Raw genomic sequence first — 13,195 nt, 5'->3', positions numbered from 1 at the left:
CAGGTTTGGCACTAGTTGAATTTGGCTCATTCAGCTCCAAAGATTAAAGTCCAGGGCTCCTGGGTGGCTCAGTCATTTAGGCCTCTGCCTTTCACTCAGGCATTCAGCCCCACTGAGGGATCTGTGTTCAGCAGTGAACCTTCTTCTCTCCCTTTCCCTCTGCCTGCCACTCCCTCCGCTTGTGTGCTCCTGGGCTTGCTTGTTCTCTCTCTCTGCCAAATAAATAAATAAAATCTTAAAAAAAAAAAAAAAGATCAAAGTTCTTGGGCTTCAAAAAGCCAGGGTGCCCGTTCCTGCCCCTGGATCAAGGTTGTGCACAGTGAGGGGAGGAGGTTGGCCCAGAGCCTAGCGTGGGGGTGGGGATTTCTTCTCCCACTTTCCCACAACCATGACAAAGTCGAGGAGCCAGATCCCTGCACTGGAGCCCAGATTTCCTTCTCTGGCCAGGATGTGGGTGAAGGTTAATGCTCTGGGTACTTCCTGATGCCCTTCCTACTTCATTAGGGTGAGAAGGTGATTTCTCTGAGCTCTGTTACTGCTAGGCTTTGGAAATGTGTTTTCCTTTTTCTGGGGAGTCTAGCAGATAACCCTTTACTATAAGGCTTTCCTATTTTATTTTATTTTATTTTTTAAATATTTTATATATTTTGACAGAGAGAGAGCACAAGTAGGCGGAGCAGCGGGCAGAGGGAGAAGCAGGCTCTCGCTGAGCAAGAGCCGGACATGGGTCTCCATCCCAGGACCCTGGAACCACGACCAGAGCCGAAGGCAACCACTTAACCAACTGAGCCACCTAGGTGCCCCAAAGCTGCCCTTTTAGTCATAAACTAGCTATAGCCAAAACACTTGTCTTAGTCATGTCCTACTGAGTACATTTCTTTTTTTTTTTTTAAGATTTATTTATTTATTTGACAGATGGATAGAGACAAAGCACAGGTAGACAGAGTGGCAGGCAGAGGGAGAGGGAAATGCAGGCTCCCCACTGAGCAGGGAGCCCATGCGGGACTCGATCCCAGGACCCCAGGATCACGACCCGAGCTGAAGGTAGCAGCTCAACTGACTGAACCACCCAGGTGCCCCAATACTGAGTGCATTTCTGAGGGGCAAAAAGATTATGAGATTTCAGGGTCCCTAGTAATACAATAGTAGGTGCTTTTTTTTTTAAAGATTTTATTTATTTATTTGACAGAGAGAAATCACAAGTAGATGGAGAGGCAGGCAGAGAGAGAGAGAGGGAAGCAGGCTCTCTGCTGAGCAGAGAGCCCGATGCGGGACTCGATCCCAGGACTCTGAGATCATGACCTGAGCCCAAGGCAGCGGCTTAACCCACTGAGCCACCCAGGCGCCCAGTAGGTGCTTTTTCTTTTTATTTTTTTAAGATTTTGTTTATTCATTAGAGAGAGACAGAGACAGAGACAGAGAGATAGCGAGAAAGAGAGCACCAGCTGGGAGGAAAAGGGAGAAAAAGGACCCTGGGACCATGACCTTACTCAAAGGCAAAAGCCCAGCCAACTGAGTCACCCAGGCACCCCCAACAGTAGGTACTTGATAAGCACTAAGTGTCGTGTAAGCCTGGGCTTCCAGTAAGGTCCTTGGAAGCAAAATAGTTTCTTCATTTGGTAAAATACTATAAGATCTGAACATTGGACAGACAAGCTATTATAACTTAAATGACCAATTAGTAGCTAATTAGAGCTCTGGAACTCCCAGACAAGGCCCTGTCTGGAAACCCTCTTGAGACTGAAGTAGAAACTCCAATGTGTTAACACTTACTGACCAAAAATATTCTCCAGTGAAAGTCTCCACACTGGCACTTCCCGCCTAAAGTACTTAGGGCCCCAGTTCTTAAACTCTGAAAAATTGCCTGCCTTCCCCCAACCCCCCTCCAGAGAGAAGGAAGACAGAAGTCACAGTGCAATTCTCAGGCCCAGTTTAGTTCTACTCCTGTCAGCAGTTTGGGCCACCATCCAGACCAGAGTGGCTGTGATTGTCTCATTTTTCAATGGAGCTGACTCATAATGCCTTCTGCCTGACACCCGCCCCTGCAAGGAACTCAGAAAGTAATATTAAATATGTGGGATGTCTGTTTTTTATTTTATTTTATATTTAATCTTGCTAGCCTATGTTAGAGGGCAGCAGGAACCTCAGTTCTTGAAAGTGGGGAAATTGTGACATTGATTAACTCAGCAAATGCCTACCTATTCAACACTTTCTCTGCTGTTGACATGAATAAGGAACTAGCACACATATGACGGATACAAATGAATGGGGTGATGGCAGGATTCTTTTTTTTTTTTTTTTAAGATTTTATTTATTTATTTGACAGAGAGAGAGAGATCACAAGTAGGCAGAGAGGCAGGCAGAGAGAGGGGGAAGCAGGCTCACTGCTGAGCAGAGAGCCAGATGTGGGGCTTGATCCCAGGACCCTGAGATCATGACCTGAGCCGAAGGCAGAGGCTTAACCCACTGAGCCACCCAGGCGCCCCTGATGGCAGGATTCTATCAGCTTTCCGGCTCCATCTTGGTCCCTTTTGGGTCCTCATGACATTCAAAAGTAAGATCACTAAGTGTGTGTCTAGCCACCTGAGAGCAATGCCCTTTTCCCAGAGGCTTTCAGGCATTTATTTCACATTCACTGAGCCAAGTGCTGGATGCTGGAGGTGAAGAGGTAAAGATGTGGCCCTGCCCTCAAGGAATGGATAGTCCAATGCAGTGGTTCTCAATCTGTTTTCTCTTTGATGCTATGGGGTACTTGCTACCAGCCTATCTTTAACTTACTAAGATCATGGTCCATGGCCGGGAAGGTGGGGGGCAGGAAAAAGAAATAATGATTATGGAATGATGTGATGTGATAGGTACTGTCTGTGATAGAAATAAGCACAGAGCACAGGGTATGGTGGAAAGGAGGAAGGAGCCTCCTGAGCAGGAGGAAGGAGCACTGAAAATCAGAATAGGAATGGGGATGGGGCACCTGGGTGACTCAGTGGGTTAACTTTCTGACTTCAGCTCCAGTCATGATCTCAGGGTCCTGGGATCAAGCCCCACATCAGGCTCTCTGCTCAGCAGGGAGCCCACTCCCCACCCCACCCCCACCTACTTTCTGCCTGCCTCTCTGCCTTCTTATGCTCCCTGTCTGTCAAATAAATAAAGAAAATCTTAAAAAAAAAAAAAAAATCCTCCTGCCTTTAGAAAGAAAAAGAATAAGAATGGGGAGGTTGTCAGGAAAGGTGTCCCAGAATGGTGACACTTGAACCAGGTTTTGAGAGATAAGCACGTGTTAGGTAAATAAGAATCTGTGACTAGGATGTGGGAGATCTCTAACATTATGGTACACTCAGGGATGACACATAGTTCTTTATGCTCTTTAGAGCAACATGGAGGGAGAAGGGACAAGATGTCAGATGGTGGAGAGTATGTGTATCAGGATAAGGAATACTATGCTGAACACTATGCTAAGCTATAGGGCTCTGGGGAGATAATCAGCAAGAGGTTTGTAAATCACATAAGGAACAGCTAGGGAAATGGGTCTGTTTAACTTGAGAAGACTTAGGGGAAATAAACCTTCTGGTTTATAGCATGTGTTATGCCCGAATAATGGGTCCGTAATTAAAGGAGTGAGACTGATACAAAGCGAAGGTCAAGCAAAGCTTTATTTTGCGCCAAGCATCAAGAATCAAACTGGCTGGCTAGGGCCATACCTTTTACAGAGTGGGCGACCCTGCTCTCCTTTACCGACTAGTTTTTAAGGGCAAAGGCCATGCGGTTGGGCCTGGCCACGCACAGGTGGCCAATGAAATTGTAACACACAGAGAAAACAGCACAGTGTTGCTAGGTGACCAACTGCAAGGTGAACAATTTCACCTGGTTAGGATTGGCACCCAAAAGTTTCCCAAAGGGTGGGGCCCATACTCCTTGGTAGCTAGGGAGACAGTAAGCATCCCACCCCCCCCCCCCCCCCCCCCCCCCCCCCCCCCCCCCCCCCCCCCCCGCCCCCGCCCCTGCACTGATCCTATGTCTCCACCTGGCCTGACCCATCTTTGTATCTGTGCTTTGTTACCTGAGGCTGGTTTCCGGGACTTGTTTTTAAGTAAGTCCCCTGGGAGAAGGGGAGCAGGGACAGTTTAAGGGTTAAACAACAAAGTTATTGTTTAACCTCAATGGAAGCTTCTGGCTAAAATATAAATATATAAAATAGGTCCTTATAGCATGTACATGTTTTTTATTCTGTGTTGCCTCAGAATTAGAAAAGGCCAATTTTGGGGGCACCTGGGTGGCTCAGTCAGTTAAGTGTCTGATTCTTGATCTTAGCTCAGGTCTTTTTTTTTTTTTTTTTTAAGATTTTATTTATTTATTTGATAGACAGAGATCACAAGTAGGCAGAGAGGCAGGCAGAGAGAGAGAGAGGGAAGCAGGCTCCCCGCTGAGCAGAGAGCCCGATGCGGGGCTCAATCCCGGGACCCGGAGATCATGACCTGCGCTAAAGGCAGCGGCTTAACCCACTGAGCCACCCAGGGGCCCTGGCTTGGTGAACCATACATGAAAAGCCGGTTCTTGGCAGGGAATCAGACTTCCAGTAGCCTCTTTGGTGAGGTGCCCAAACTGTTCAACCTATGGGATGGCCCTGCCTCCTATCTCACTCTGGTCTGAAGAGTTCTCAAATTAGGGCCTGCTTGTCAGCCCTGATGTTCCTCTGGGGAAGGTGGTAGGAGAGAATGTGGAGATGCCTCGAGCTGGAGAATTATGTCTTACAGAGGTGCTGAGGGAACTTGACTAAGGGTGCCAGCTTGTGGTTAGAGGTGTGGCTAAGGCTAGAAATGAATCAGTGAAGCTCTCCTTTTCCATCTGTATGCTTTCTCAGAGCCTTTTGTTCTTTGTCTCCCTTTCTTTCCCATCTGTCAGTGGCTGAGTGGCCCTCAGAAGAAGAAGCCAAAAAGTCATTACAAAGGGTGTGAGCCTTTTTAGTCTCAGTATCATCAGTCTCCTAATTGCAATGTTTTTGACAGTCAAGGCATTCTTCTGGAAGCTTTAGCCAAGATATCTAGAAGTAAAGTATGAATACATAAGTATTTATAAGTAGGTATTCGTACTTTACAGGAAGTAAGTTATTTTTTTTTCCTGTTTCCGGGCAGAGAAGACCCTACCAGCCAGAACAAATGGGCCAGAAGTTTCGATATGCTAGGAGTCCTCAAGTCTTTTGACTTTCTTAGCTCAACCTGGGGGTAAGGTTCTCAACCCACCAATGTGCTTCTCAACACAACAATGTGTCCCCCAGGTCACATTTGGTAATGGGGGGGGGACACGGTTTGCTACTGGCATCTAGAGGGCAGGATTTTTTTTTTTTTTAAGATTTTATTTGTTTATTTGACAGACAGAGATCACAAGTAGGCAGAGAAGCAGGCAGAGAGCAAGGAGGAAGTAGGCTCCCTGCCGAGCAGGGAGCCTGATGCGGGGCTTGGTCCCAGAACCCTGGGATCACGACCCTAGAGCAGAAGGCAGAGACTTTAACCCATTGAGCCACCCAGGCACCCCTAGAGGGCAGGATATTGCTAAACATCCAGTTATGCACTGGACAGCCCCCCTACCCTCCCAAAAAAGAATTACCCAACTCAAAATACTGATAGCACTGATGTTAGAAATTATGGATAAATGCTTATGTTTATAAGGATTTGGTTTTGAGGGGGTAAAAAAAGATTTGAGCAGTAGTCCTTGAGCATCATATGGCTGGAGGTAGAAGCCCAATTTAATTGTATAAACATAGGCTGCTGGTCTGCTGTTAGTCTAGCTTACCGTTATGCCATGGTGGACTTGGGCACCCTTGGGCACTTCCCCTTTAATGTTCTGGTCTTGACTGTATCTATGCATTCATTCCAGTTCTCCTAAAATTGGGGAGATGGAAGATGGAGGAAGAAAAGAAAAATCAACACTTTGATTATTTTTCTAGTTAGGTATGGGTGGGTGAAAACTGGAGACTAAAATTATTCAATATCTGGGGCACCTGGGTGGCTCAGTGGGTTGAGCCTCTGCCTTCGGCTCAGGTCATGATCTTAGGGTTCTGATATCGAGCCCCGCATCGGGCTCTCTGCTCGGCGGAGAGCCTGCTTCCTCCTCTCTCTCTCTAGCTGCCTGTCTGCCTACTTGTGATCTCTGTCAAATAAATAAAATCTTAAAAAAAAAAATCTTTTTAAAAAAATTAGAAAAATTAATCCCCTATTTCGTTAAGTTTGTTATTTGAGTTTAACTGTTACTTGCAGCTGTGTTCATTTCTTTTTGTTGTTGTTTTTAAAGCCTTTTTTTATTCGACAGGAAGAGACACAGTGAGAGAGGGGAACACAAGCAGGGGGAGTAGGAGAGGGAAGCAGGCTTCCCGCCAAGCAGAGAGCCTGATTCAGGGCATGATGCCTGGCTCTATCCTAGGACCCTGGAATCATGACTTGAGCTGAAGGCAAGACGCTTAACAACTGAGCCATCCAGGCACCCCAGCGTTCAATTCTAAGCAACATCATCACTCTGACCCTTAACCCACCATGCCACTCAGGTACCCCTTAGAGATCATTTATTTATTTATTTATTTAAAAAAAGATTTTTTTTTTTTAAGATTTTATTTATTTATTTGACAGAGAGAGATCACAAGTAGGAAGAGAGGCAGGCAGAGAGAGGGAGGAAACAGGCTCCCTGCCGAGCAGAGAGCCCAATGCAGGGCTCAATCCCAGGACCCTGAGATGAAGGCAGAGGCTTAACCACCACTGAGCCACCCAGGCGCCCTGATCATTTAAAAAAAATAAAAATAAACATGTTCTGAATTATCCGGATGTCCTCATAACTGAGTGCTGCCCTGTGATTCTGATTTCCATGATTGTATTTATTATTACAATTACAAGAAAGCGATTAGCTTTAATGGCATATAGGTTTACCGTTAATGGTTTATAGGCTTAACTTTAATGCTTTATAAATTTACGATAGGCTTTTATTAGGTTAGCAACTCCTAATGTTAAAATGATCGCTGTTACAGGACATTTGTTTTATACTCCTACTGAATTGTCTTATGTGCAGTATCTAGTTAGGTATGAAGAAGGGGCAATGGCTGTTCATGAATCAGTTAACTGTGCTTACCGTAGCAACTCAGTGCGGCAATACAACAATACTTTGTTAAGGGAAGACCAGATGACGTCAAACAACACCTTATGAACAAAGGTTTCATTCTAGTTTAAACAGAGAAAGTGGTGGGAGAATTGAGTCACTATCACAAGGTGTAGGCAATTATAGGTATGCAGAACCCAGGAGGAGTCGCACTGTAGCATTAAGGCCATATTCAGGGAGGGTAGGCTTGTAGGAATCTCATCGTGTATATTTTTTTCTTTTTTTCCATCTTATATGTTTCAATTTGCAGCAGTTAGCAGCAATTAACAAGGAAAACATTTTCATGAAACTGTTTTTGGTGGGGTTTTTTTTGTTGTTGTTGTTTTTTAATTTGAGAGAGAGAGAATAAGAGAGAGAGGAAAGGTCAGAGGGAGAAGTAAGCTCCCCACTGAGCAGGCAGCCTGATTGGGGACTTACTCCCAGGACTCCAGGATCACGATCTGAGCCAAAGGCAGTAGTTAACCAAATGAGCTACCCAGGTCCCCTCATGAAACAGTATTTTAAATTATTTCTGGGTGACTGGGTGGCTCAGTAGTAGATTAGGCTTCTGCCTTCAGCTCTGGTTATGATCCTAGGGTCTTGGTATCAAGTCCCAAATAGGGCTCCTTGCTCAGCAGGGAGCTTGCTCTACCTCTGCCTGCTTCTCCCTCTGCCCCTGCGCTCTCTCTGACAAATAAATAAATAAAATACTTTTTTTATAAGACTGTGTTTATTTGACACAGAGAGATCGCAGGTAGACAGAGAGGCAGGCAGAGAGAGGGAAGCAGACTCCCCACTGGGCAGAAAGCCCAATGTGGGGCTTGATCCCAGGATCCTGGGATCACGACCTGAGCTGAAGACAGAGGCTGAATCCACTGAGCCACCCAGGCGCCCCAGTAAAATCTTAAAAAAAATAAATTTTCTTTTTAAATAAATTATTTTCAATATTGCATCATGGGGCAATATTGAAATATTAAATATTAGTCTGAATAAAAAGAGTAAAATAAAATTAATGAAAGTTAAATAATTTGATAAATCAGCCCTAAGGTTGGAGTTCCTCAAGAATATTTTTTCTTTCACAAGGAACTTCATGTTATTAATTGTTTGAGAATACTACTTTAACACAACAGGTGGAGGGAGCTAGATCTGAAAAACTGTGCTGGGAACCAGTGTTTCATCCAGCAAAGAGCTGTACTTACTTGAACTGCCAGAGAAAAAATTTAAGGGCCTCACTTCTAAGAAATAGAGCAAAGTATGATTCATGCCAGCATTTTTTCAGTAGCTGCCCTGACACCAAGCAATTCTTCCTAACAAAGCCCCACCTAATGCCTTCAGCAAACAGCAACTTAGTAACATACATATATATTTTTTCCTTTAAAGGATTTTAGAGAAAATTTACTAAGTAAATTTCATGAGTGGCAGCTTGTGTGTCTACTATTTGACTTATTTTTTTTTAATAATTTTTTTAAAGATTTTATTTATTTATTTGACAGACAGAGATCACAAGTAGGCAGAGAGGCAGGCAGAGAGAGGAAGAAGCAGGCTCCCCGCTGAGCGAGACCCCCCCCCAACTCGGGGCTCAATCCCAGGACCCCAGGACCATGACCTGAGCTGAAGGCAGACGCCCAGGTGCCCCACAAGATGCTATTCTTTTTGAGTTGCCTTTAATTGCTTTTGTCCTTCTTCCTACTCTAATAGAAATTCTCTGAGGTCCTGGTCTTGGTTACCGTCCTCTACAGGATTTCATTTACTTCCACAGTAATACCCCTGATTTAAGTAATACCCCTGATACTGTGAGTGATGTGAAAAAATATAATTCATTAATTTATTTAACAGATATCTATTGTACCAATGGTGATAAGGAGCATGCTGCTAAGTATTGATGAACAAGTTTCCACATTTCCAGCTTCCTACTGACCATCTCCCCCTTGGAATCCTAAATTCAATATGCCCCAAAGTGGGATTTTTATCATCTCCTCCAAACTGTTTCACTTCATGTCTGTGAGTTGTACCACACTTTGCCTAATTTCCCTGGGACTTATCCTTGACTCCTCTCTCTCTCTCTCTCTCTCTCTCTTTTTTTTTTTTTAAAGATTTTATTTATTTTATTTGACAGAGAGAGAGAGATCACAAGTAGGCAGAGAGGCAGGCAGAGACAGAGGGGGAAGCAGGGTCCCCGCTGAGCAGAGAGCCCGATGCAGGGCTTGATCCCAGGACTCTGAGATCATGACCTGAGCCGAAGGCAGTGGTTTAACCCACTGAGCCACCCAGGCGCCCCCCCCCTCTCTTTTTTTAAGATTTTATTTATTTATTTGACAGAGACACAAGTAGGCAGAGAGGCAGGCAGAGAGAAGAGGGAAGCAGGCTCCCCATTGAGCAGAGAGCCTGATGCAGGGCTCCATCCCAGAATCCTGAGATCACCACCCTAGCTGAAGGCAGAGGCTTTAAGTTTCTTTATTTGATGCCCAGATTTTGAAAATTGCCATTAATCCCTTCTTTCATGGTCACTATGGCCTTCGTTCAGGCTCTCTACCTCTTTTCCCTGGTCATGGCAATAGCTTCCTTATTTATTTCCCTTTCCCACATTTTCTTGGTACCTTAAATCTATTCACTTTGCAACTGCCAGAAAGATCAATAATACAACCCAATAATATGACCCAATATTTAAAACTCTGAATTTCTTGGGTGCCTGCGTGGCTCGGTTGGTTGAGTATCTGTCTTTGGCTTAGGTGATGATTTCAGGGTCCTGGGATTGAACCCTGCATCAGGCTCCCTGCTCAGCAGAGAGCCTACTTCTTCCTCTCCTTCCCGCTCATGCTTATGCATCTCACTTGTGCTCTCTGTCACTATCTTTGTCTCTCTCTCTTTCAAACAAATAAATAAAATCTTAAAAAAAAACCCTCTGAATTTCTTTCTATACTTATATTTTAAATTTACCTGCTGGATAAAAGTTGAACTCCTTAGCCTGGCTTATGGGATACATCATAACTAATCCGTGTTTTTTGTCTCTATATTCTAGTCTTTGGAATTTACATTATACTACAAGTGAACTTTTTGTACTACCCCAACTACATTATGTTGTCTCCTACTGCTTTTGCTGTTTTCTCTGCTTGAACTCATCTTTCACTGTTCTTTTTTTTTTTTTAAGATTTTATTTATTTATTTGACAGACAAAGATCACAGGTACGTAGAGAGGCAGGCAGAGAGAGAGGAGGAGGCAGGCTTCCTGCTGAGCAGAGAGCCCCATGTGGGGCTCATCCCAAGACCCTGGGATCATGACCTGAGCCGAAGGCAGAGGCTTTAACCCACTGAGCCACCCAAGTGCCCCTCACTCTTCTTCTTTACTCTTTAGTGATCCTTCAAAGTACCTGAATAGATGGTGCCTTATTCATCTTTATGTGTCTAGCAAAGTACAGATCTCCTGTAACTAGAACAATAAACATGTGACCAAACCTCTATGCTGCTGATTCTCCAATCTGTGTCTCTAGGAGTGATCTCTGGACACCAATAACCTGGATGTCTAACGAGCATTTCAGTGCTGTTTACCAAACTGCTTACCTTCTCCGTTAAGAAAGGAATCAGTAAGTAATAGTGTGAACTCATGACATACAGACCATCCAGACCACAGTATTGCACAACTCCAATAAGTACCGTTTACATTTTATAGTCTATATAAATGTCACATTGGCATATTGTACTACATGATGATGCTGCTGTGAGGATGGCCTCTGGCCCAACACCTATTAGCTCTGATTTTTGACAATTACATTCTTTGGTACTTCAGCTATAAAACTGTATTCAATAAATGTTTGTCATTATTTTTAAACCTCAAGCCTACTTCTCCTCCAGTGTTTTCTAGGTCTCTGGTGACAGACATTACTCCTTTGTTACCAAGATAAGAAACCAAAGAATCGGGGCGCCTGGGTGGGTCAATCGTTAAGCGTCTGCCACCTTTGGTTCAGATCATGATCCTAGGGGTTCTGAGATTGAGCCTCTCATTGGGCTCCCTGCTTGGCAGGAAGCCTGCTTCTCCCTCTCCCACTCCCTCCGTTTGTATTCCCTCTCTTGCTGTCTCTCTCTGTCAAATAAAATCTTACAAAAAAGAAAGAAAGAAAGAAAGAAACCAAGGAATCAGATTGAACTTCCTCTTTTTTCTCGCCTTAAATCCATTACTAAGGCCTGTAGAGATATTTTTTCTTTCCTTCTTGCCATCTTGCTAATGTCACATTACAGTTCTGAGACTTCTCTTATCTGGACCATTGCATTAGCCTCCCAATCAGTCTCTACTTGCCTCCCAGTCATTATTTTACCTATCCCATAGTTGCTAGAATCGTTTTCCTAAATCGTTTTCCTAAAACACCCAGACCGGGGTGCCTGGGTGGCTTAGTTGGTTAAACATCTGCTTTCGGCTCAGGTCATGATCCCTAGGTCCTGGGATCGAGCCCATGTCATGCTCAGTGGGGAGCCTTCTTGTCCTTCTCCCTCTGTCCCTCTTCACGCTTGTTCTTTCTCTCTCTCTCAAATAAATAATAAAATCTTAAAAAAACAAAACAAAACAAAACAAAACAAACCCACGGGCGCCTGGGTGATTCAGTGGGTTAAAGCCTCTGCCTTTGGCTCAGGTCATGATCCTAGGGGTCCTGGGATTGAGCCCCACATTGGGCTCTCTGCTCAGCAGGGAGCCTGCTTCCTCCTCTCTCTCTCTGCCTCCCTTTCTACCTGCTTGTGATCTCTGTCTGTCAAATAAATAAATAAAATATTAAAAAAAAAAAAAGCCTTTGTCTTCGGCTCACGTCATGATCCCCAGGGTCCTGGGATGGAGCCCCAAGTCGGGCTCTCTGCTCGGCGGGGAGCCTGCTTCCCTTCTCTCTCTCTCTGCCTGCCTCTCTACCTACTTGTCATCTCTGTCTGTCAAATAAATAAATAATCTTAAAAAAAAATAGTTCAAATAAGTTAACTTCACCTCTCAAAAATCCTAAGTACATTCCAAAATTAATTAAGCATGCTTCCTAGGCCAGTTACTGTGCTAGGTTCTGGTACTCTACAGATAAGCAGAACAGGTAAAATCCTTTCCAGACTACTGCTAAACAAGGAAGGACAGGAGCTTGTGGGTGGCTCAGTTGTCAAGTAGCTGCCTTAGGTTCAGGTCATGATCCCTGGGTCCCTTTGCATCAGGCTCCCTGCTGGGCTGGAAGTCTGCTTTTCCCTCTTTCACTCTGCTGCTTGTGTTCCCTCTCTTGCTGTGTCTCTTTGTCAAATAAATAAATAAAATCTTCAAACAAACAAACAAACAAACAAGGAAGGACAAATATATGTTTAAACCTAGACACATAGGTAGATACTAGTTCCTATAGAAGGATAAAAAAGAAAGATCCCTTGCTCCCATTTCCAAGTCTTTGGTGTTCTCTGAGGAAAGAGATTCCACAATCACTTACTTAGACCACAAGTGTGCAATAGATTTCTTATCTTTTCAGAACTCTGTCCTGGTATTTCAGTTTTTTATTTCCTTGGGCCAGGAGAACTCTCTTGGTTTTTGAATGAGAAAATAAGCCCAAGTGCCCCAGGGGACTGGCACATGGTAATTTTTTTGTGGCTGAAATAGGGCTATGTGTCATTGGTTTCACCTGCCCATAGCAATAACCATCCACTATTAAGCTCTGAACTTCTACATTTCCCCTGCTGCCTCTAGAAGGAAATGAATAATGGCCAAATACTTGTTCAGCTCAGGCAGAGAAGGAAAACAAAACAAAACAAAAAAAATGACTTATATTGCTAGATAGGATGATAAATGCCAAAAAATTTTGAGATGCTCAGCCATCATGACACAGCATGTTCTCATTTATTTATTTTTATTTTTTATTTTTTTTTTTAAAGATTTTATTTATTTATTTGACAGACAGAGATCACAAGTAGGCAGAGAGGCAGGCAGAGAGACAGAGAGATAGAGGGAAGCAGGCTCCCTGCTGAGCAGAGAGCCCGATGTGGGACTCGATCCCAGGACCCTGAGAACATGACCTGAGCCGAAGGCAGCAGCTTAACCCACTGAGCCACCCTGGCGCCCCTATTTTTATTTTTTTTT

This window comes from Mustela putorius, unplaced genomic scaffold, assembly GCF_011764305.1.
Source record: "Mustela putorius furo isolate JIRA1106 unplaced genomic scaffold, ASM1176430v1.1 tig00003853_pilon_pilon_pilon, whole genome shotgun sequence".
Taxonomy (NCBI): Eukaryota; Metazoa; Chordata; class Mammalia; order Carnivora; family Mustelidae; genus Mustela; species Mustela putorius.
This window is presented reverse-complemented; position numbering follows the sequence as displayed.